General features: G+C 38.0%; 1 long non-coding RNA gene across 1 annotated transcript; it reads left to right on the forward strand.

Moving 5' to 3' along the window:
* Positions 1-13,810: 13,810 nt before the first annotated feature.
* LOC136244648 (uncharacterized) lies at positions 13,811-18,039 on the forward strand. The gene is made up of 3 exons (XR_010695492.1): positions 13,811-14,485; positions 14,536-14,657; positions 14,712-18,039. It is a non-coding gene; the product is annotated as an uncharacterized lncRNA (long non-coding RNA).
* The last annotated feature ends 4,724 nt before the right edge of the window (positions 18,040-22,763 follow it).

Here is a 22,763-nt window from a genome sequence, read left to right on the forward strand (position 1 = left end):
CATTGGTGGCAATGTAGTACGAAGTAAGCGAAATTCTACCAAGTCACACAAAGTGAACCAATTAATCTTTCTTGCCAGTAACTTAAGCAAACACATATCAGACACTTAATTCTGTTCACTCTGTGGTGTTGGTATTATTTTATTCATTTATACAACTTTCTTTTGATGTAAACATACAGTACACAGTTACTTATATACATGTTGTTTAAATTAATTGTCTATACTGCCTAATACCGTGAAACCACCATATATTAAGTCAATATCGTACCGCCTATTAAAATCCAATACCACTCAGCACTAGTGGAGATGGCAAATGGAGACCATCAGACGTCGAAGGTCTTGCAATCAAGAGAAATAAAATCTCCTCCAGTGCTGTTGACAATGTCCAGGTACTGGTTATCTTTAGCCTCCTCATCGGCAGCAGCAGCCACCCCAGCCTTAGAAACAGCAGAGGAAATAACAGCAGACTGAGTGGTACACCTGATAGAGAGGTCAAAGTAAGCAGGACGATGAAGGCAGAAGTTTGGGTGGTAAATATTGGGGTGGGAAGTGGCTGCACTCATATTGGCTTGGGTGATTGATTGCCCTACACAGGCTATCAGCCTGATATGTGTTACATATTAGTTGTAACATGGGGCATTTCGGCTTTTCCTGATATGTATGCCCTCTGCCCTTGGGCAGTTGGGCATACATATCAGGCAGAGCCCTCATGCCTGTGTTACAACTATTACATATATATGTCAGACTTTGCGTGGGAGGATCAAAGTGATGCCACATACTGTATTGTCCATACAGTACTAATTAGCTGTATAACTGTACTGTATGAGTCATACAGAACAGTTATGTAACTACTTGGACAAATACAGTACAGTTATGCACTTAATTGGGAAAATATAGAACACTCAGGCAAATACAATACAGCTATGCGGAGAATTTATTTAAGGAATGTTACAAAAACAACCCCACATGTGTGACACTGTAAATCACTAAAACCAGCCAAACTAATCCTACCAGTTCGGTTTATGGCTAGAAATAGATTGTATAAACACTTACTGATCGTCTGATCACAAAGCTATTTAAACATGAGACAGCATGCGCGTGACATTGTAAATTGCTAATACTAGGTTAACTAATCCTACTAGTTTGTTCTACGACTAGAAATAGATTATATAAACACTTACTGATATCCTGATCACTGAAAATTGCAGCGGTTTGAGTACTAGAGAAAATTACTCTGAGCCAGATGACCAGGAAGTACAATATAATACTTAAAGCACCACCTATGCTTGTGTGTACAAAAAATACAGCACTCAAAGGGTGTCTTAAGGCAAATACAGCACTCGGCGAAGCCTCTTGACATGCCTCCTCATGTTATATTTTCTATACACATGCGCAGTGGTGCTTTAATTATAACATACATATATATGCGTGTGTGTGAGTAGTTCAAGTAAATCCAAGTATTATTGCTCCATTTTAAATCTTATTTCACATAATTTAGTCCGTGATGAATGTCATATCAACATAATGAATCAGTTTGATAAATTTTGTGCATTGTGAAGTCATAACAATGATGCCATAATGATGACATCATAATGCAGAATTTAAGTTGCATTTTTTCAAAGGAAATAATATTTGAATTTTACTTGTACCACCCACATATATATAATAAGTGTCCTATAACTGGGGTAGAACAGTTGCGTTTTGTATGGCATTCATAGGATCAAAGCAAAAATTAAATAAAAACAATGGTCCTATAAATGCCATACAAAATGTAACTGTTCTACCCCAGTTATGAAAGACCCACAGTTCTATATCAGGTAGTTATAGAACAGCCAGGCCTATTTGACTAATCACTCATTCTGGCCAGTACAACCAATCAACCAAGTCATGATAGCCTGTATTGTGCTGACCGACCAGTAAACCGAACCAGTAAGAGCAGAACTACTAGATCCAGTTTATAGACAAACTTGAAGATTTTGATGATGGTTGCTGGTGGTCAGCATGCAGCAGTAAATGTTCTTACTATGTTTGTTCACATAAGTGGATGAGTCCTAGAATTATCACGACTTAATAAGAACCACAATCGAAGACATCGAGCAGACGGACTAAATTAATTCTCTCGCCCATCCTAGTCCAATACAGGTGCAATACCTATTCTGCTGATGATTACACTACTCCGTGAGTTTGTAATTGTTTTGTGTGCCTTGTGTGTACCTCAAGTTGACAGTTCTCTATACCAGTTAAAGCACTACCTAGGCTCGTGCTATACATCAAATATAGCACTCAAAGAGTGGTCTCAAGACAAAATGTAGCACTTGGCTTTCATGTTTGTCTCTTTCATGTTGCTATAATTGACATATAGCACTTTCGACAGTGCTTAACCCTTACATATATAGTCATTGTCGCCACAGACAGTACGAGTGCTGGTTCACTATTCAATCAGCTTATGCTCAACACACAAAAGCAACATATTACAGAGTCCCATCTAAATCAAGTGAGTACATAATTAGACTGATCATGACAAAATTCATGATCCATTATTTCACCTCTCTTTTCACAGCAATGACTTCTTCTCTCATACAATGTCTCATCATAGTTATCAAAGTTCAGCCATTGTCTAAGCTTTTGTCCAGCTTCAATTGCTGTCTTATGAGTAGGACAAGGGTAGGGTTCATGGGTAGATCGGCCACATCAGCATTTTTGCTATTATTATTGTAGTCAGATAACTGATTGCTGATATCAGTTTTGTCTTCAGTTGCTGATGCTAAACTATTTCCTGCAGTGGTATCAGCAACATTACAATCTGTGGACCAAATGTAATCCTTGCAGATCTGACTCTCTTATCAGATTTTGGATTAGTTCACAAATACAACCAACCTTCCAATAACCCCTATGGAGATTTTCTTTGACTGATATGACATCTCCCACCCTCAAAACGAATTCTGTAGAACGGCAAGGGCACTTCTTCAGTGTTAGCTGAGGTCCTTCACATAACTTCAAAGAATCTAAAAATAGGTTTCAAGCATTTCTGCCTATGCTTCCAAACTTTTAACAGTTGCTGTGAAAAAGTTGTCTTTGTAACATCAAACTCTGGATCAATTTCTCCAGTATGATCAGGAATGACATTGAGTGAAGTGACAGAAAATGTGAGGGTGTAAGGACTATGGCTGAGTTGACATCATTGTCTACATAAACCAGTGGATGAGAATTAATAACTGCTTCTACTTCTGTCAATACTGGGACGGATAAGTAGAATCTAATCCAAAACAGCCAAGCTGTAAAAAAAGAGTGCAGCCCTCAAAAAGGCTATAGTGAAAAAAGACGAGAAATCCAAGGTGGCGGCCAAGAAATGGCTGTGATGGTAGGTTAACGGCAAAAATTTTATTTACGATAATTCAGGTGAATTTGCGTTGCCTCCTCCACTAGAATTCGGCACCAAATTCACCTGAATTGTTGTAATTAAATTTTTTGTCATTAACCTACCATCACAGCCATTTCTTGGCCACCACCTCGGATTTCACATCTTTTTTCACTATAGCCTTTTTGAGGGCCGCACTCTTTTTTACAGCTTGGCTGTTATGGATTAGATTTCACTTCTTTTTGTATTTGTATACCCCAAAGCCAGCCTATGGCCGGCTTTAGGGCTTCTTTCTAACTTGTTTCTTTTCTTTTCTGCAGGAAATGTGGAACAAAGGAAGAAATGTTGTGTACAGTTTTTTGTCTGATTAAAAATATTTGTATATTTAACAATGAAAGATAATCACACTGTAGGTAATAAGGTGACTTCTTATACATAACTGAACTGTAGCTGAACTCTTTTCAGAGTAACTTGTTTCTAGCCGAACTCTCTACATGGTAATTTGTTTCCAACACATATTTCTACAGGGTAGTTTGTTTGTAGCTGATCCCTATAAGGTAACTTGTATATAGCTGATATCTCTACAGGGTGACTTGTTTGTAGCTGATCTCTTTACAGGGTGATTTGTTTGTAGCTGAACTCTCTACATGATGGTTTCTTTGTAGCTGAACTCTCTACAAGATAACTTCTTCTAGCTGATCTCTCTACAGGGTGACTTGTTTGTAGCTGAACTCTCTACATGATGGTTACTTTGTAGTTGAATTCTCTACAAGGTAACTTCTTCTAGCTGATCTTTCTACAGGGTGACTTGTTTGTAGCTGAACTCTCTACATGATGGTTACTTTGTAGCTGAATTCTCTACAAGGTAACTTCTTCTAGCTGATCTCTTTACAGGGTGACTTGTTTGTAGTCAAACTTTCTACATGATGGTTTCTTTGTAACTGAACTCTCTACAAGGTGACTTCTTTTAGCTGATCTCTCTACAGGGTGATTTGTTTGTAGCTGAATTCTTTACAGGGTGATTTGTTTGCAGCTGAACTCTCTACATGATGGTTTCTTTGTAGCCAAACTCTATGCAGGCTGATGTGGTTGTAGCTAAACTCTCTACAGGGTGATTTGTTTGTAGCTGAACTCTCTACAGGATGGTTTCTTTGTAGCTGATGTCGCTACAGGTGACTTGTTTCTAGCTGATCTCTCTACAGGATGATTTCTTTGTAGCTGAACTCTCTACAGGGTGATTTTTTCTAGCTGAACTCTCTCTAGGGTGATCACTCCACAGCTGAACCCTCTACAAGGTGGCTTCTTCTATCTGATCTCTCTACAGTGTGATTTCTTTGTAGCTGAACTCTCTACAAGGTGACGTTTTCTAGCTGATCCCTCTACAGATTAACTTGTTAGTAAAGATGAAGTCTTTACATGGTGGATTTTGGTTGTTAAGCTCTCTGCATGAAGACTTGTTTGTAGCAGAACTTCTACAGAGCGAATTGTTTGTAGCTGAACTCTATATAGGATGACTTGCTCCTTGCTGAACTGTATATAAGATTAACTGTTTGCAGCACAACTCCCTACAGAATAATGTGTAATGTAATAGAGTTCTATAATGGAGTAAATAAATTATAGCTGTATGCTCTATTAAGGTGACCGTTCTATTAGAGTATCTCAATCTCGCATTTGCTACATGGAGTTGGCTTTCGAATCATAACTCAGTGGTTTGTAATTCGATTCTTCTGTGCTACTGCAAGGACTTTCTATGAAGATTATTCCAGCTATACACCAATTTTCAGCTCATTGCTCTAAGCGGTTTGCCTAGTAGGCGTAAAAACTAATACTCTTATATTCATAAAAATCCATCGAGTATTTGTGACACAGGTTGAATTTTGTGTCATATCTCCATGGTCTTTATCTCGATTCCTTTCAAACCACCAAAAGGCACTCCTACGATGGTTACTCCATCCACATAATAATTTTCAACTCATTCCATTAAGCGGTTTACCGTGTAGGCGTGACAACAAATCGATCTTGTTTACGCGAATAATCGGTCATAACTCCCGTACCATTCATTGGATTTGCACCAAATTTGATGCTAGGATTCGCCTTTGGACTCCCTTTCTGTGTGCCAAATGTCAAGGTGATCGGAGTACGTATTTGCGTTTTATAGCAATTGTTGTAAGTGTGCGAAAACACGACGAAAAAAACAAAGAAAAAAAATTGAAACTTTGGCAGCTTGTATCTCGGAAATGGCTGGAGTGATTTCCTTCAAATTTGGTATGTAGACTCCCCTGGCTGGTGGGCAACTCTGTAGCAAATTTGGTTCCAATCAAATAAGGGATCACCGAGATACAAAACTGTGACAATGACGTTTTCTTTCTTCCTGTCAATATACTCATGGTGTGGCGCGCCGGCTTCTTGGGCCACATGACAGTTGTGCTTGCACACTTAAACTGCTATTGACTGTCTGAAATAATCAACTGAGGCTTCTCCTTGTCTTGAAATAAATTGACATGAACAAAAGAGAACTCATCTGCCGACATGTCTTCAACCAGTTCTCTCTTGTGTATGTCTTCAATCACAAAATGTGCAGATATTTAACTTGCAACCAAAGCTTTTGGAATTTTGTGTCATTTCTGCAGTCCCAAACCTTCCATGGCACCTGAGAATACCATTTGTATCCAGTCAAGGCTATAATTGCACATAGTCGCATAAAGAGAAGACCTTCACGTGACCATGATTCCTCACATGATATATACACGCATCAAGCACATGCAGTAGCACAGCAGCCATTAGCAAGATAGGGAGTGAAGAGATAGCTATGCAGTATAGGTATAGGGCTATTAGCTAGTGATAACACATCCCACAACACCTTTATATAAACGCACATATGAACTGGGTACAGAGGAGTCGTATCAATGGGACCCTGTGTGTCTGCATGGGTGTTGATCAGTTTATGGTTAACTGGTTATGGCTATCTTTGGCCCCCCACTCTGAAAATCGATGGTCTTCTGTATTTTCTATTCTACAAAGTGCGAGACTAAGCGCTGAAGTTACGAGAAGTCATATGAATGTGTATACGAATACTAATGGAAGAAGACTGGGTGTGGCTTCAACTAGACATTGGGTGACCTGCAGTTCAAATCCTGGGGTTGGAGGGATATTTTCCCTTACCTTGGCCACTTTTCTGTTACACCTTTCCAGCTACTGTACAAGTCATTAAGTCTAAGTCCTTGAAATTAGGTTAGGTAATCCTAAGGCTGCAGCACATGTTGCTGTAGACCTTCAGTGCTGGTCACTGTACAGTGTTAATTACACAACCAAGTACTAAGAAAAATACGAAACGTGGTAAAATTACGTCATAAATAAATAATTAATGTTTGAGGCCTAGAGACATATACTAACTGGGGATCGATTCGCCTGTGAACAAAGTAATCGTTGCTCCCATTCGATCTGACGACTTTACCGTACGTGTACTTCTATATAACGCCCAGTACCACACCCTTGCTTAATTACAGATTGCGCGAAGGAGAAGATTGGCGAATGTCCGTGGAGTGACTGCAGGAGAGCCAGAGGCCACTTTACATGTAAACAAGAAGATTACAAGTAAGTTTTTATGTTTGTAATGTCTCAAGTCTCCATGCCAGCTGCCAGTCACATAATTAATATGTAATTAATTAACAATACAATAAAACATTAAAACACATGCCACGCTCTTTACAATACAGTTACATATAAAATACAAGTAAACAATTTTGTCTTGTGCAACTGGCATGGCAAACTTCCTTTGTGTTAGTGTCAGGCAATTCAATACATGTTTAATCTTTTTTGCCTTCACCTGGCTCAGCTACTGTCTTCCTTTATCTGGTTCATCTGGCTTGCATACTCCTACAGTATTGTGTAGCTATCTCCTGCATGTTGTGTATACATAATTATAGTGTGTCACCCGTCACTGTGCCATTGCTACACCACTGATGAACCTTATTTAGCTCTAGTTGATGTTGATACTGTACTGCATATTGGCTAATAATTTTTATCCAGTGGTGGATACAGGGGGGTTGCAATGGTTTCAGCTGAAACCCCTCTGAAAATAGCGCATGTCCCAAATTTATTGATGAGTCATCGTGTGAGTGATAAAATCGCTACGTGTGTTATAGAAGGACTCTGTACTGACGAAAAACTTCATACTTTAGCCTTTGAAATCACAATTACAGCGTGGAATCTGAAACCTCCTCTGAAAATTTTTAGATCCGCCACTATTATCTGTTGATGTTGCCTATAATGTATTGCTGCATACAATACTGCAATAATATATAGTTCTCTCCTGTATGTTTTGTATACATAACTGCATATACTGTGTACACATCACTGTGCCATTACCACACCAATGATGTACTGGCACTTAGCTACTGGTGGCCTTTAGTTATAATTCCACTATTGTGTTGTATCTGTCACTACTGTGACATATTGAGTTGATTTGGGGATCGTGCACCTAATAGTCTCACCAGGGGGCTGTCACGTTGGTGTATGTACGTTGTATGTGACGCGGTCATAGTAATAATAATAATAATGCTGTTAACGTTCTTACCCAGGTCTTCTGAAAATAGTCACTGGTGTACTAACCTGCACTACAGGATAAACTACATAATCTGTATAGATGACCATCTTGACAGCTAATCAAATACGGAGTGATCTGAACAAGTCTTTATCGGAGCATGTATAAAATTTTTGTGGTGCCTAATTGTCAGGATAAGGTAGTAGAGGCCACACACCATGGGTAACCCATGCTCAATAACATCACTTCTGTTGCTATAAAACTGATCATACCTGGGTCACATGGTACTAAACCATCTTGCTCCACCACTTGGTCTAGTTTCATGCATTAAAACTAAAATTTTAGAAAACCTCTTAGATAAGGACACCTCCATATAAAGGACATATTTCATTCCCCCAATGGTGTTCTTCTTAGAGGGGTTCCACTGTAGTGGTCTTATACATTACATCTCTGTACATACATTTAAAGTTGAATGTTTAGCTCAGTTACTTGACATCCAAAACTCATCTTCTATTGTTGCTGTAAATTGATTCCTACTTTTACAGCAATTGAAGATACTGATATAGAGAAAATTTACTGGATGATAGTACTGTTTAGTAAAGTCCCCCCTAAAGCGATGGGTGGCACCAAAAAGTCTGTATCTAAAAACCATCATAGAAATATGATACGAGATAACACCAAACACAACGTTAAAAACAAGAAAACACAGACAGCGGCAGCTGAACACTTTCTTGCCATCCATTTTATCTTCTATTGACGTTCATGCCAAAAAACCATACCAAGGAATAGAATTTCCATAACGACACTCTTGAAGGAGCTTATTTATATGCCAAGATATTATTTGAGGCATTTAATGGACTGTAGTATAGCTCGTAGTACTGGGTGAAAGCTAAGCTGGGCTTATAATATGATTGCAATGGGCCACAGCTCGTTAAATGATCAGAACATGCTACCCACTTCTAATAATCAGTGCTAAGGTCATGTTGTTTGGTGATCTATATAGTAAGGTATTTGTACCACTTCCCTTACTGTGTAGATGAGTAGTAAGATTGAGATACTCTAATACAGCAGTCACAGCAACACATGTCAAACAGTACAGTAGTACTGTTTAAGTAGGGATCCTGACACGCACCACCCAAATTGCCACCTTTGAAATTAGAAACATCTTACACAAAGAAAATCACCTTTATTAGTCCATCTAATATCAAAGCATAAAAAAAACAAGAAAACATTTACAAACAGCTGGATATTGAATTTTAAAAAATTACCAAAACTTGAAGTTTCATCTGCCTGCCTTACTGCCTGACCACAGTTGCAAATCTGGAGGCCACATGAAGCAGCGCACAGCCACCACTTTACGCTACAATAACAAACTCACCAGTGGGATGTGCCTTTTGAGGTTCTGACGAGTCTGTACCTTGTCTTTCCTTTTATCTTCAATCAGGCTACTCTTCTTTTTTCTCCATGCAATGAGATGATATTAAGACATTAATTTTTTCCTATCAACACTTTCTTTGAGTAGCATATTTAGATGCCGCAAATTTATTGAAGTGCTTACGCTTGGCAGATACCTGTCTGTAACTTCAGAATTGGTTCAATGCCATGCCTATTAACGCGACCTTGGTTGATTAATAACAATCAAGCACCGAGACCACACACCTCTTAACAATTTATCATGATAAAACACCTTGTTATTATTGGCCTAGCTGTATTCGTAATGCTAGCACAATGCAATGAAATGGTGACACACACGCTAGTAGGTGAAAGGCCAACTCAAGATACTCTAATATGGCAGTCATCCTAATAGAACAGTCACATGTGTATAGTTGTATGCTACAACAAAAAGTACATTATTAAAGTATAAAAGTAAAGTAGGAATCCAAGTAATAAAGAGTAGTGAAATAGGAGATAAATGATCATACACTATGATAGTAGTGTATAGTAGGGACCACAACGGAGTAGGCATGGCCCACGAAAAAACATCACCCAAAAAACAACCTCAATTTTCCCAGACGATGATGAGGCAGCATTAGTTAGGTAAAACTAAGCCCAAACAAGCTTTCCAGATCGACGCAAAACGCTTTCAACAAGTTGCTACGGAATTTAATTTTTTTTAAATTTAACGGAATTTTCTACTGACTGCCTGACTGACTGACTGACTGATGCCTCCAGACAAGCATAACTTGATAACAGCTAAGGCTACGGGCTTGATTTTTTCACTGTTCGACATCACTTCAGCCCGAGAGGTGCCTTTGGGCATACTGCAGTATGCACAATGCATTCTTCATGGACTTACCAGTATCCTCCTTTGTGTCCCATTCATCTTTGCTGACAGCGAAAAGTGTCAATTTGGTGGTAGCATGTGATGGCTTCCCTTCGTAACAAAAATCGTCCGTATTTTTCACAGTGGCTACTTCGATTGCAGAGGTGATTTTAAAACAGTTTTTGATTCATACTGCTGTGTAACGGGTTGAACATAGCCAACAACAAAGCGTAATGGATACTTCACTTTTCAGACAATAATTTATATAACTGGGGCATGAGGCACCAACCCTTTCTTTCGGTATGCGTGGGATGCAGAGATGCTTTTCGAACAGCTCTTGATTCATACTGCTGTGTAACGGGATGAACATAGCTGACAGCGAAGTGTAATGGATACTTCACTTTTCAGACAATATAGCTGGGGCGCGTGGCACCATTTCAAATGCAGTATGCGTCACCAATCATAATAATATTATTTACAAAAAAAAGTTAACAAGCGAGTATTTCAAAAAAATGGAATTCATAACTAGAGTAGGGACCATAGCACATTGATAAAAAGTACTGAAACAAGCTGGAGTAGTGCACGATGTTAAATCACAGTAAAACAATAAGAAGTGTTATATCCCTACTGTGCTCCAAGATCCATAATGGAAATGCACAGTAGGGATATAACACATCTTACTGTTTTACTGTGATTTAACATCGTGCACTACTCCAGCTTGTTTCATTACTTTTTATCAATGTGCTATGGTCCCTACTCTAGTTATAAATTCCAAAATTTTGAAATACTTGTGGTATTACAGCATAGCATAGCTTGGTGGGAAAATCCCTATTGATTACATACCAATGTAGGGATTTTCCCACCGAGCTATGCTATACTGTAATACCATCATTCATCTCTTGTTTCACTACTTTTCATTGCTTGGATCCCTACTTTATTTTAATATACTAGTAATATATAGTTGTACATTTTGTATGAGGATGTTTTCAAAGTACATAATTTTCAGGGATTTCATGGTTAACACAGCAACTGTGAAAATACAATCCATGAAAATTTCATAACGTGCAATGACTTCGACAATGAACTATCAGTAGCTGCATTCATATGCTACCGTGTATATGGAGTCTCCCAGTCAGAGAGATGGTGAATTGTGAGATGGAGACACCCCTTTGTGGTATGGCGCTTCAAAACCTCAACATACTAGCTGGTGTTTGAGATCACTTTCAGCCCTCATCAACTGCGACACACTGCTTTGCAAAGTGTCTTTTCCTGGGCTAGCTAGATGTGCTGGTTTAAAGTTATGAGTTATATCTGTCTCGTAGTCAGTGTAACACTGAGTTCAAATATAAGACAACTCTGCACCCAATAAAATTGAAGTATGTGACGTAAAAATTAAAAAATTGTGAACAATTCAGTATTGGCATGGAACCGTCAAAATAAAATCGTGTTTTGCATCGCAACTTGTGAAATAGTTATATCGCGAAAATTTCTGTGCATACGGTAGTTAATAAAATAGTGCAATAAAAAATTTTAATTTAACATTTCAGCACTAAAAAGTTGTGAAACAACGAGATGATGGTCCCTATGAGGGAATATACTTACTTGGTATAGGGATCTTCTCTCATAACTATATACCATCATCTCTTGTTTCAGTATTTTTTATTGCTAGAACCCTAATTAACTTTTAAATTAATAATTTTTATTGCACAAGTAGTGGAACTTTACATTCTTGACAAATCCACATACTGGTGTTGCGTGCTACAACCTGTTAACCTCAAGTTTTAACTAGCATGGGTTAGATCCCCTTGTAAGTTGCAACGTTTTAGTTCACTGAACCATTTTGAAGTGCAGCCACTGGATGTATTATATATGCATACTAAAATTTTCGATTATGGATCAGCAGCTAGTACGTTCTGGTTACGTTCAGTTACGATAAACGGACATATCCTAGAGATATCATGGAGAATTTCTGTTACACAAGTTTAATGTTTTAGTCAGTGCTATTGAATCGTTTACGGGAAAACTACGCAGTTCACTAAAGGCCTAGACAGGTAAGCTTGCTTGTAGAGTGGTTACTCCATGCAGAGTGGTAGCTTCATGATGGGGGTGTGTCCGTATTGAAAACGTGCGGAAACGATTGAATGAATAAGCTGTAGCACTAGTTTTCACCTTAGCCCAACATTTTTCAACTCGTAGGATGGCAAGGATAACAAAACGCTCTCCGTCTATGTGGTTTTCATGGCGAAATCCAAGTTGTGAATCCTAATCACGTGAGTATTATTTGATCCCCACAATCGATTTCAGCATCTACATCTATATAATCAGTGCCCAGTTGTAGCCTGGCTACATTTCTTATGTAGCCCGGCTAGCTGGGCTACATAAGAAATGTAGCCCGGCTAGCTGGGCTACATACAAAATGTAGCCTAGGCGGTTCCTTTGATCTGAGGTGTGAAAGTGTTACATATGTATTATATAGTTATACAACGGCCACGAGTGCTCTGCCTGATATAAACGCACGAGCCTGAGGGCCGTCAGGCCTGAAGGCAAGTGCATTTATACAGGCAGAGCACGAGTGCACGTTGGATAACTGTTATGTACCACTCACCTAATCGGTGGGGAGAGTCTCACCAGACAGCTGTAATACTTATAAAGGCCAGGTTTCTAACATTGATTGTGGGTAACCAAGCCAGACGTTGCAATGACATTCCCCCTGCAGTACTGCAGCCACCTGAGATATTGAAAGCTAGTACGCCATGGGTTATATCACTAACCTGTATTTGCTGTTTGACTCTCATCATGTAATGCTCAGCATGCCAGCGTGATCACTTAATCGCCATATAGATTAAGTGCCAGACTAATTGCCATAGTGATTCTCTCGAGCGAAAAAAAGCAGCTAAATAGACGGTTTAAGTAAACAAAACCTAACTACTAAACGATACTAGTCTAATTCTTACTATTCACACTGGTTAAATTCGAATCTGGTGGCATGACAAAACTGGTTACCACAATCAAACGTAAAGGTGAGTATTATTTAGAATATATTAGTTTTATTGAGTCATTGTCAAAGTGGACTACAGTTTAATCTGGGCTAAGATAGTACCAGACTAGTAAGGTGTATAAGTACGTTTATATATATGTAGACTAGAGTTGTGGCCACCACGTTGGCTTTTTCAATCGCTATTGGTTGCTTGTAAACATTATACATATTGGTGACGTTATGGCCCACAATCGACCTTTACATGCCAGGCTATAAAAGAATTCTAGTGATCTATGAAGTGTCTTTCCACCTATTAGGTGAGGTGTTGTAGTGGTCTTGGCCACCGGCACTTGTGCTATGCTGCACAAAACCACAGCCAGTGCAATATCTGTATATTGCACTACGGTCGGTGCATTATAACTTATAATGCACTCGTTGCGGTCTACAAAACCGCAACCAGTACGTTATAAGTTATAATGCACTCGCTGCGGTCTGCAGCAGTGCAATATAGAAATTATGGCACTGGCGGTGCCTTTGAACTGCCCACGCAGAGTGGTAAATATATATACATACCTAAATTTTTGAGTGTGGGTCAGTAGGTAAGTTCCGGTTATGCACCTATCAAAGTTTTGCCCCACCTACCCCCATGCGGGCAAACGAGGGGCCTAACGAAGGGATTAGACTAAAAATTTGGCCCTGGGTGTGGGGCTTTAGACTATGCTGCTTATTTTAACCATATAATTGAAAAAAACTTACTTCTGTAAAGATATCTTGCTTTGGCGTAGAGCTATGTATTCAGTCAGTGTACAGAAGCTAAATAACTACCAGCATACCAGTTATTGAATTAATACCAACACACGTGCGTGTATTCTAATATATTCGTTTGCGCATGGTGTGGTCTGTTATCCTTGTGCTGTTAATCAATTGTTTATTCTGCAGTGTCCTTTCTGCCTTTATTTCAATGTACGATATAAGGTTTCACTTTTAGCATTGTTTACACTATAAATTTTCTTAATGGGTGATTGAAAGGTTTCTGTTGGCAGAACTTAAATGGCTGCTTGTGAAGTATTGGTCGAGTATAACAACAGAAGACAGGTGGTGAAGTTCTGTCGTAGTGAAGAGTTTAGTGATATCACAATACTCAAAAATGAAGTTGTCAAGGTGTTCAAGGTGAAAGGAGAATTTGTTATTCAGATGAAGAGAGATGAGTGGGGAGGAGAGTTTGTTGATGTGATGAATGAAGACATTATAGCTGAACATTCGATTATGTGAATTGTACGAGTGGAGGATGCAACTAGCTGCTGTTCAGCGAGTGGTACCACACCCTTAGATAAAAGCAATGAAGTATGTGGTGACATAGTAGCTATTTTGTGTTTATACTATGTATGTACTAGGTTGATACGGTCACGGTACTTAAAGAACAGTCAGGTGTTCCACCATCAAAGGAAAAGGGTGGTAGTCAATGGAAACAGATGAGGCTTGCAGTAATATATCCATAAGAAACCCAACAGAAGAGGTATATGTTCTATTGTGATAATTACAATTTAAGCACATCTTCATGCGTGTGTAGGAAACTATAGATATATCACCTGATACAGAAACAGCTAACAACGATTTTGATACAGAACAGATCAAACAGAAAGCAATATTTTTTGGGAAAAGTAATAATTTGACTCAATACCAAAAACAAGTTAATTCTGCAAGCATTGAACTTTGCTTAAAAAGTCCATCTCTCTTACTTGGAAAGTGAGGAGATCTCTTGACGCTAGCCAAGGACAAAGTCCACGAAGATGGGTATCAGTACAAAAAGGGGAAAAGTCGTTCAGTTAAACATACACTTCAGCCAGAAGGATCCTCTGCTAAAAGAGTAAGGATTGATGCTGTTGAAAGAAAACGTCAAATTGATGATACTCAAGATCAAATAGCAGATTTGGATAAACGCATTGGTTTTAAAAATAAAAGAGTAGAAGCAGCCATGCAATCCAAGAGTTTTAAAACTTGTGATGAACTGTCTGAAGAAATTTCTGAGCTTAAATCGCGCTGTGAGTTGAGCTGTGAGTTAGCAATGCTGCAAAAAAAGCAAAACAATTATTCAAAAAAGAAGGACAAATCAAAGGGATTGTCTGATACCGATTCTAGTAATCCAAGATCAAGCTTATCACAGAGTACAGAAAACGTGAATATAGAGTCATCTAATGATGAAAATTCAAGTGATGCAACTTTACTGTGTGAAGCATCTATTAATGATGGGAGGCCAATTGATCAACTTGTCAAAATTTATGATGATTTTTGTAAGAGTCGGTTATCAGATTATTGTACTGTAAGTGATGGAGTGTATGTTCCAAGTTTTAATACTAATCTAACATTGAAAGAGTACGAAGTTGCCAAACAAAGGGATTGTTCTATTCATCATTATAATTGTAAGGAGTGTTGTACAATGCTAGCAGTAGTTGAGATGGTTTTACAAGGTGGATATGTAAAATTAAAAACCGGTTTTACAACAGCATTTCCTGGAGTAACATATAACCAGCAATATGCACAATGACGCCTGCTACAAATGCCACTAGTTTGCTTACGAATTTCTTATCATCCAGGAGTATCAGAATGTATTTTAATGGAATTTGTAGACGGTGTCAATTACAAAGCATTTTCTGAATTACTGCATAATGTACTTCAACGACAACAGAAACAAACTTCTTTTATCGATAAAAGTATATTGAGAGGGCTATTAGAATTATGTTCATCAGATAGGGAATGGGAATTAGTCAGATATACAACTGTAAAAGTGTGGGATTATCATCAACACAAGCACAAAAACATTTTGGAATTCAAAATATGACAGACAGGGTTGCTAAAGTAGAAAGTGCAATCCAACATGCAAAATTTATTCGCAGGTCTATAGATTCTTTAGCTGCAACTAAAGACAAAGCTTTCTTAAAATCCGTTGGGATTACTATTGATGATGACACTTCATCCTCAGAAGACTCAGAGCAAGAAGGTAACAATGAATACCGACAGTTAGAAATTATGAATGTTTCAGAATTTGCAGCACTGATTGCAGATTGTGAGTACAATTGGTTTTGTATTGATGAAAGAATTAGTGGCAAAACAAAGTGTATTGATGTACAAAGGTTAATAAATGACCTTAAAATCAGCCAGGCTAATAAGAAGAAATTTCAGATATCATACGAAGCCTTTCTATTAGATGATAAATTAAATTTGTCGCACCAAGAACGAATTGCTAACCAAATGAATGGATTTGTAGTCACTGATAGTGACAGTGATAATGATAATCCTGCCAAAGTCAATAATATTCAGTCTCCCTTAGACCCTAATCTTAAAGCACATATTAAGAAATGATGTCAATCTATTAAACGACATTTTAGTCGACTTAAAGCTAAGAGAATTGCAAGTCAGCATTTCTTGCAAAGATTATCCTCTCAGCATCTGAATAGTATGGTTAAGAAGTTTCCTGATGTTGGTGAAAGAATTGAAGAATTTGTAAAATCTAATAATGTTGGTGCAGATGCATGGAGGAGAACAGGGATTCTCACTTTTGATGGCAATGTTAAAAACACTCAAAAAGTAACATATGAGAAAATTCGAAAACATTTACAAATATTTATAAATGCCACTTTTCTTATGGAAGTGTTGTACAATTATGTGTTGCTCGTAATATGAGGCACAAATCAGCTCAGAGATATAAGGGTATGGCAAAAGTAACTACAAGACGGGCTAGAAAGGGGTTTCAGTTAAAGTATAATCCTGATTTTCGTTGGTCTAATGCTTTCTATAATGGACTGAATTATGTGCAGTTGAGAGATGGTTCTGATTTGACAGTTGTTAACAGAGATGATGCCTCAGGATTCCGTTTAGACTCATTACCTACACACAAGCAGTATCGAACCACTTCTGTTATCGGTTGTGATACTTTGACAACACACACGGATTATGTTAATCCTTATCCTAGTATAATTCAAACAACTTCGTACAACTTTACAAAACAGAGACTACACCAGAGGTTTGTGTAGATGTGGTGAAAGCTATTCCACTTCACTCCAAAAATCCAGCATAGCATGCAGCAGACTTTGAAATGCTTAAATCTAAAGAAGAACTGAATGATGTGTTTTACAATGATAATGGCCTTAAGAAAATATTGTGTATCCGAGTTGATGGAGGGTCTGATGAAGGACCAGTGCATGAGGAAGTTCAGTTTTTTTGGACTCTGGAACACCTTAAGAATACAAGGTTAGTGACTCTAGTCACTGCTCGTAGTTCTGGATCCAGTTATATAAACAGGGTAGAACTACAGAATGGTTGTCTAACATGTGGACATGCTAACCTTTTTATACCCTCTACATTGTCAGGTTCTTGTATCGAATCAGGGCACATCAATGAAAGAACATTGAAGACAAATTTACAGCAGGCTATTGATGTTTATCTTAGTCATGTCAATTACTGCCCCTGTGGAGATACCGTGATACAGTTATTTACAGGTGCAGATGCTAATGATCTCATGAAATACAGAACACATTTAAAAAATCTTTTAAAAGGTTCAAAAAATAAAAAAAAGGATTTTGCATCAGGAACACCCAGAATTGTTCAAATTATTTAAGGACGTGTGGGACATGCGGGAGCAACATATGATAAAGGGTTACCCTCCACAGTATATATTTCACTTGTGCTGTTGTTTCAGGGATACATGTATCATCCACTTTGTCAACAAAATGTTGGATCCACTATAGGCAACTACAAGTGGTATGAAGGTGGTCCCTCAGTTAACAAACTACTGTTACCAGTACCTGATCCTAAGAGACCCTGGGGTGATACTAATTGTCCTGATTGCAAAGGAACCTGCCCAGGACATTATTTGAAGCCTGCAGAAATTCTTAGTAATTCATACCCCACCACCATCTGTAACAATTCAAAAAAGTCTTAAGCAGTCAGATTCAATAAACGTGACAGACTTGGCACGCAACATTTTGTTACCTGCAGAAGAAGTAGATATTTGGTTGAAACATTTGGAAACTGTGGCTGAAAATAGGAAAAGGGGAGCAAAAAGCAGCAGCAACACGGAGAGCTCAGCACCAGCAGTTGATAGAGAAGGGAAGCAGTGAAGGACACAATGATGGTGATAATTTACTTAGTGATGATGATGACAATGAAGAGTACTGTGGAGTTTGTGGAACATTATAAGAAGAAACTGATGAAATTGAGAAATGGATTGTTTGTGATGACTGAAGAACTTGGTATCATTGGGAATATACAAACATTATGATGGAACCAGAGTTTTATATATGTGTGAATTGTGAACAGTGGAGTTATTATTATGTTTGTATTTGAAGAACCCCAGGTTATAAGGAGGGGGATATGTGGGAGAAAGGAGGGGGATTAGACTTGAAATTTTGCCCCCAGACTAGGAGACTTAGACTGAGACTTTGGTCAAATCCCCACCTAATTCTCCTCCTTGCCCGCATGGGGGTAGGTGGGGCAAAACTTTGATAGGTACATTACATTTGGTTACGATGAACGGACATATCCTAGAGATATCACAAAGAATTTTCATTACACAAGTTTAATGTTTTAATCAGTGCTATTGAATCGCTTATGGAAAAAGTACGGAGTTCACTAAAAGCCTAGATACATAAGCTTGTTTGTAGAGTGGTTACTCTGTGCAGAGGGGTAGCTTCATGATGGGGACGTACAACACAGATAATGGTAGAAATGAGTGCTATAACAGTTTTTCTTTAAGCTCATCTAAGTTGTTAATCATCACCAGTGACTCAGGGAGATCATTCCACATCTTGGTAGTTGAAGGTAGATAGGAATGTGCAAAGGTCTCTCAGTTCTGATGGGAAGGATGGTATAGCGGCAGGGGTGACCCCGTGTGACTGAAGCCAATGGTGTCAAGTTTATGGTGGTTTTGACAAGAGTCTTTTCAATTTTGTAAAATAGTTTTAAATAAGTTCACCTGTTTGCTACTGTGGGTGAGGATAAATGATTTAACATACTTGTAACACTACTATATCGGGAGTAGTCATTCATCACAAACCGTGCCATATTGCACTGTATCCTCTCTATTTGATATATCTGAGCTTGTTGAAAAGGACACCAAACTGGTGTGACATATTCAAGAATTAGCCGGGTAATGGATTTATAACAGTTAGACTTGATTGTTGTGGGGCACTGGTATATATTCTGTTTTAGGAATGTTTTGGCTGAGTTGGCTTTGGAGCTAATTTTGTTTAATGTGGTCCTTCCAAGTGAGATGGCTGTCAATAATGATCTCCAGGTATTTGCCTGAAGTGACTTGTTTTAACTGTTGGCTATAGATACTGTAGCTATATTTGAGGAAAGTTTTCTTGTTAGTTATGCCTAAGTGTACACATTTAGTAGGATTAATTTTTATTGACTATAAGTCTGCCCAGTGTTCCAGTTTATTAAGGTCATTTTGTAGCATGTGGCAGTCATTTTCAGAGTCAATAACTTATATTAAAACGTTGTCCACATACAGTCTGATTGTACTGTTAACAGAAGTATTACGTCATTAATATAAAGTAAAAATAGTAGTGGAACTAGTACAGTCCCTTGCGGGACACCTGAAACAACTGAAATTGGTTTACTAGATAATCCATACAGATTGAGATCGATCAGATAGGTAGTTTTTGATCCATATAAAAGTTGATCATTAATTCCATAATAAGATAGCTTGTGACAGAACTTAGTATGAGAAACTTTGTCAAACGCTTTAGCAAAATTGAGAAAGAGAGTATCAATGTGTGTTTTATTGTTGAGGTATTGTTGGAAGTCAGAGATACCACTAATAAGTTGTGTTTCACATAATTGTCGTGTACGAAACCCATGTTGGTTATCAATTAATATTTGTTGGTTTTCTAGATGTGAGAATATTGACGAGTATACTACCTGTTCAAGAGTCTTACAGTAGACACTAGTCAGGGAAATTGGTCAGTAGCTTGAGGGTCTGTTCTTTATCCTTTTTTGTGTATAGGTGTGACATTAGCTGATTTCCAATCAGAAGGCAATTTACCCTGATCAAGTGATGCTTGAAAGATAAATGTAAGTAGCGGGCGGGGCCATTTGCTGTGTAGTTTCTTTAAACAATCGTGTTGGCATGTTGTCAGGACCTGCTACTTTGTAAGCATCTAAGTTGACTAAGAGGTTGCGCACTCCATCTACTTCAACTGATATTTGTGAGATGTTAGGAACTGGCTCGTTGCTTATGTCAGGAAGAGGAGATTGGTCATCTTCAGTAAAAACAGAGGAAAAGTGGTCATTGAGAATGTTGGCTTTGGAGCAGCTGTCAGAATGGGATTCTCCACTTACCTGCAAGGTACTGATAGAGACCTGACCTTTACACATACTTTTGATGTATCACCAGAATTTCTTAGTACATTTACTATGAGAGTCTAAGAGGGATGAAACATAGTTGTTGTGTGAGGAACGACATAATCTTTGGACTTCTTTCTTTAGGTTGTAACAGGCTTTCCAATGATCATCTGTGTTTGTCCTTTGGGTTAAGTTATATTTTCTTTGCTTTTTTCTTGACAGTCTCTTAATATTTCTAGTAATCCAAGGTAGTTTCTGTTTGACAGATTTCGTTTGTGGTTTCATTGCATTGCCATACAATCTTTACACAGTGCTTTGTAGTCATTCCATAATACATTGATTGGATTGCTGTGATGATAAACTTTTAAAAATGTATTGGCAAACTCAGTTATGTGGTGTCTTATTGAGTCAAAGTTAGCTTTGTGCCATAGGAATGTTTTTCCCTGTGTTTTTGTTGTGAGATATGACAACTGAAATAGAAATCGAGACAATTTCGTGATCACTGATACCTGTATAACTTCACATGATGTAATTGTAGATGGTCTGTTGGTGAGGAAGATGTCTTATACATTTTGGGTTTCTTGTTGGAGTTAAAACAGTTTGTGAGAAACCATTATATGATATTAAGTATAGGATATTACAAATTGCAAGTGGGTAACTGTTATTTACAACTGTACTGTTATTCCAGTTGATATTAGGAAGGTTTATGTCCCCACCTATCCATATGGGAGTTGTTGTGCAATATCTTCAAGTATTGAGATTACATCTTGAGTGTAGGTGATGTCTGATGATGGTGGTCTATATATATATATATATACACACAACAAACAATAACTCTTTGATCTTTAAACTTGAGAGCACAAACATGGGCTAAAGGTGAGAACTAGTGCTATAGCTTATTCACTGATTGTTTCTACATATTTTTAAAAAATCACATAGACAAAAAATATCACGTGATCCAGATAGTAGTGAAATTTGACGATTTACTCAACAAACATTCCAGCTGTTGTACCATGGCATTAAGATCTACTAACAGTACCTTCAAAGGTTTGACCTACAATTTTGCAGAATTGCCGTTGTCCTTGTGTTTGTTGAAACAGTTGATATGCACTATTTGGGAATAAGATGTCTACTGGACCTATCAAGCAAAAAGAACTGGCTAGCTCAGTCTCACCGGAAGCAAACTGGTCAAAGAAAGGGAAGTGACACATGTGTTGAGTGTAAATCTGTAATTAAGGATGATGAGGAATGTAGCATTCAGTGTTAGTGGTGTCAGTCATGGGTGCACAGTAAGTGCTCCAATTTGAAGGATGAAAAATGCAATATTCTATATAAATCTAGCATCAATCTTGTATATTTCTGCACCATTTGTGCATCAAACCTTGATGAGGCCCTTGAGTTTTTTGATGAAAACAAGACCAAAGCAGCACCACAAATTCTGAAGGACAGTGTACCTGATAAACAGAACCAACTTGAAACCAAATAGCATGCAGTGGTTGAAACAACACTGTTTGAGATTAAGGAAGAACTGATCCTTCAATTATCTAAATGCTGTGAAATGTTTATTACATATATTGACAGTGCCCCTAAACCACCTGTTCTTATAGCAAGCACAGTTACCACAGAATTCAATGAAGAAAGAGAGAGGCAAAGAAGACAACTTAACCTGATTGTTCATAACTTTGTTGAATCCAATGCAAATGAAGTAGAAGTTCGTAAGACAGATGATATTAAGCATGTTACTGATATTTTTAAGATTCTCAGGGGAAAAGCTAGTCTGACCAAGGCTATTAGATTAGAAAAAAAAATCCGATAAACCAAGATTGTTAAAGATAACTGTAGACACTTTATAGTCCAAGATTTTTATTCTGTGAAATTGTACAAACCTCCAAAAGGCTGATCCATCTAGCCTATTCACCAAAGTTTACATCACTCCAGACTCCCGCTGAGAGAGAAACCAACAACTGTGCCTCAAGCTCAAAGAGATGAACAAGGACGGAAATTGCTACAGAATAAAAAATGGGAGAATAGTGCAGAAGAGGGACTAGACCCCTCTCATGCACTGATAAATAATAAGCCAACCCCTTTAAAACTATTTGTGATTAAGTTTCATAGTGTACTAGCTAAAAGAGCAGAGCCCTCCACCCTAATTCACGAACATCAACCTGATGTTATTTTTGGTACAGAAATGTGGCTCTCCCCTAATATTTAAAAAATTGTTAATTTAAAAGTGAAGTAGGGATCTATGCAATAAAAGTAGTGAAACAAGAGATGA

Source organism: Dysidea avara, chromosome 14, assembly GCF_963678975.1.
Source record: "Dysidea avara chromosome 14, odDysAvar1.4, whole genome shotgun sequence".
Lineage (NCBI taxonomy): Eukaryota > Metazoa > Porifera > Demospongiae > Dictyoceratida > Dysideidae > Dysidea > Dysidea avara.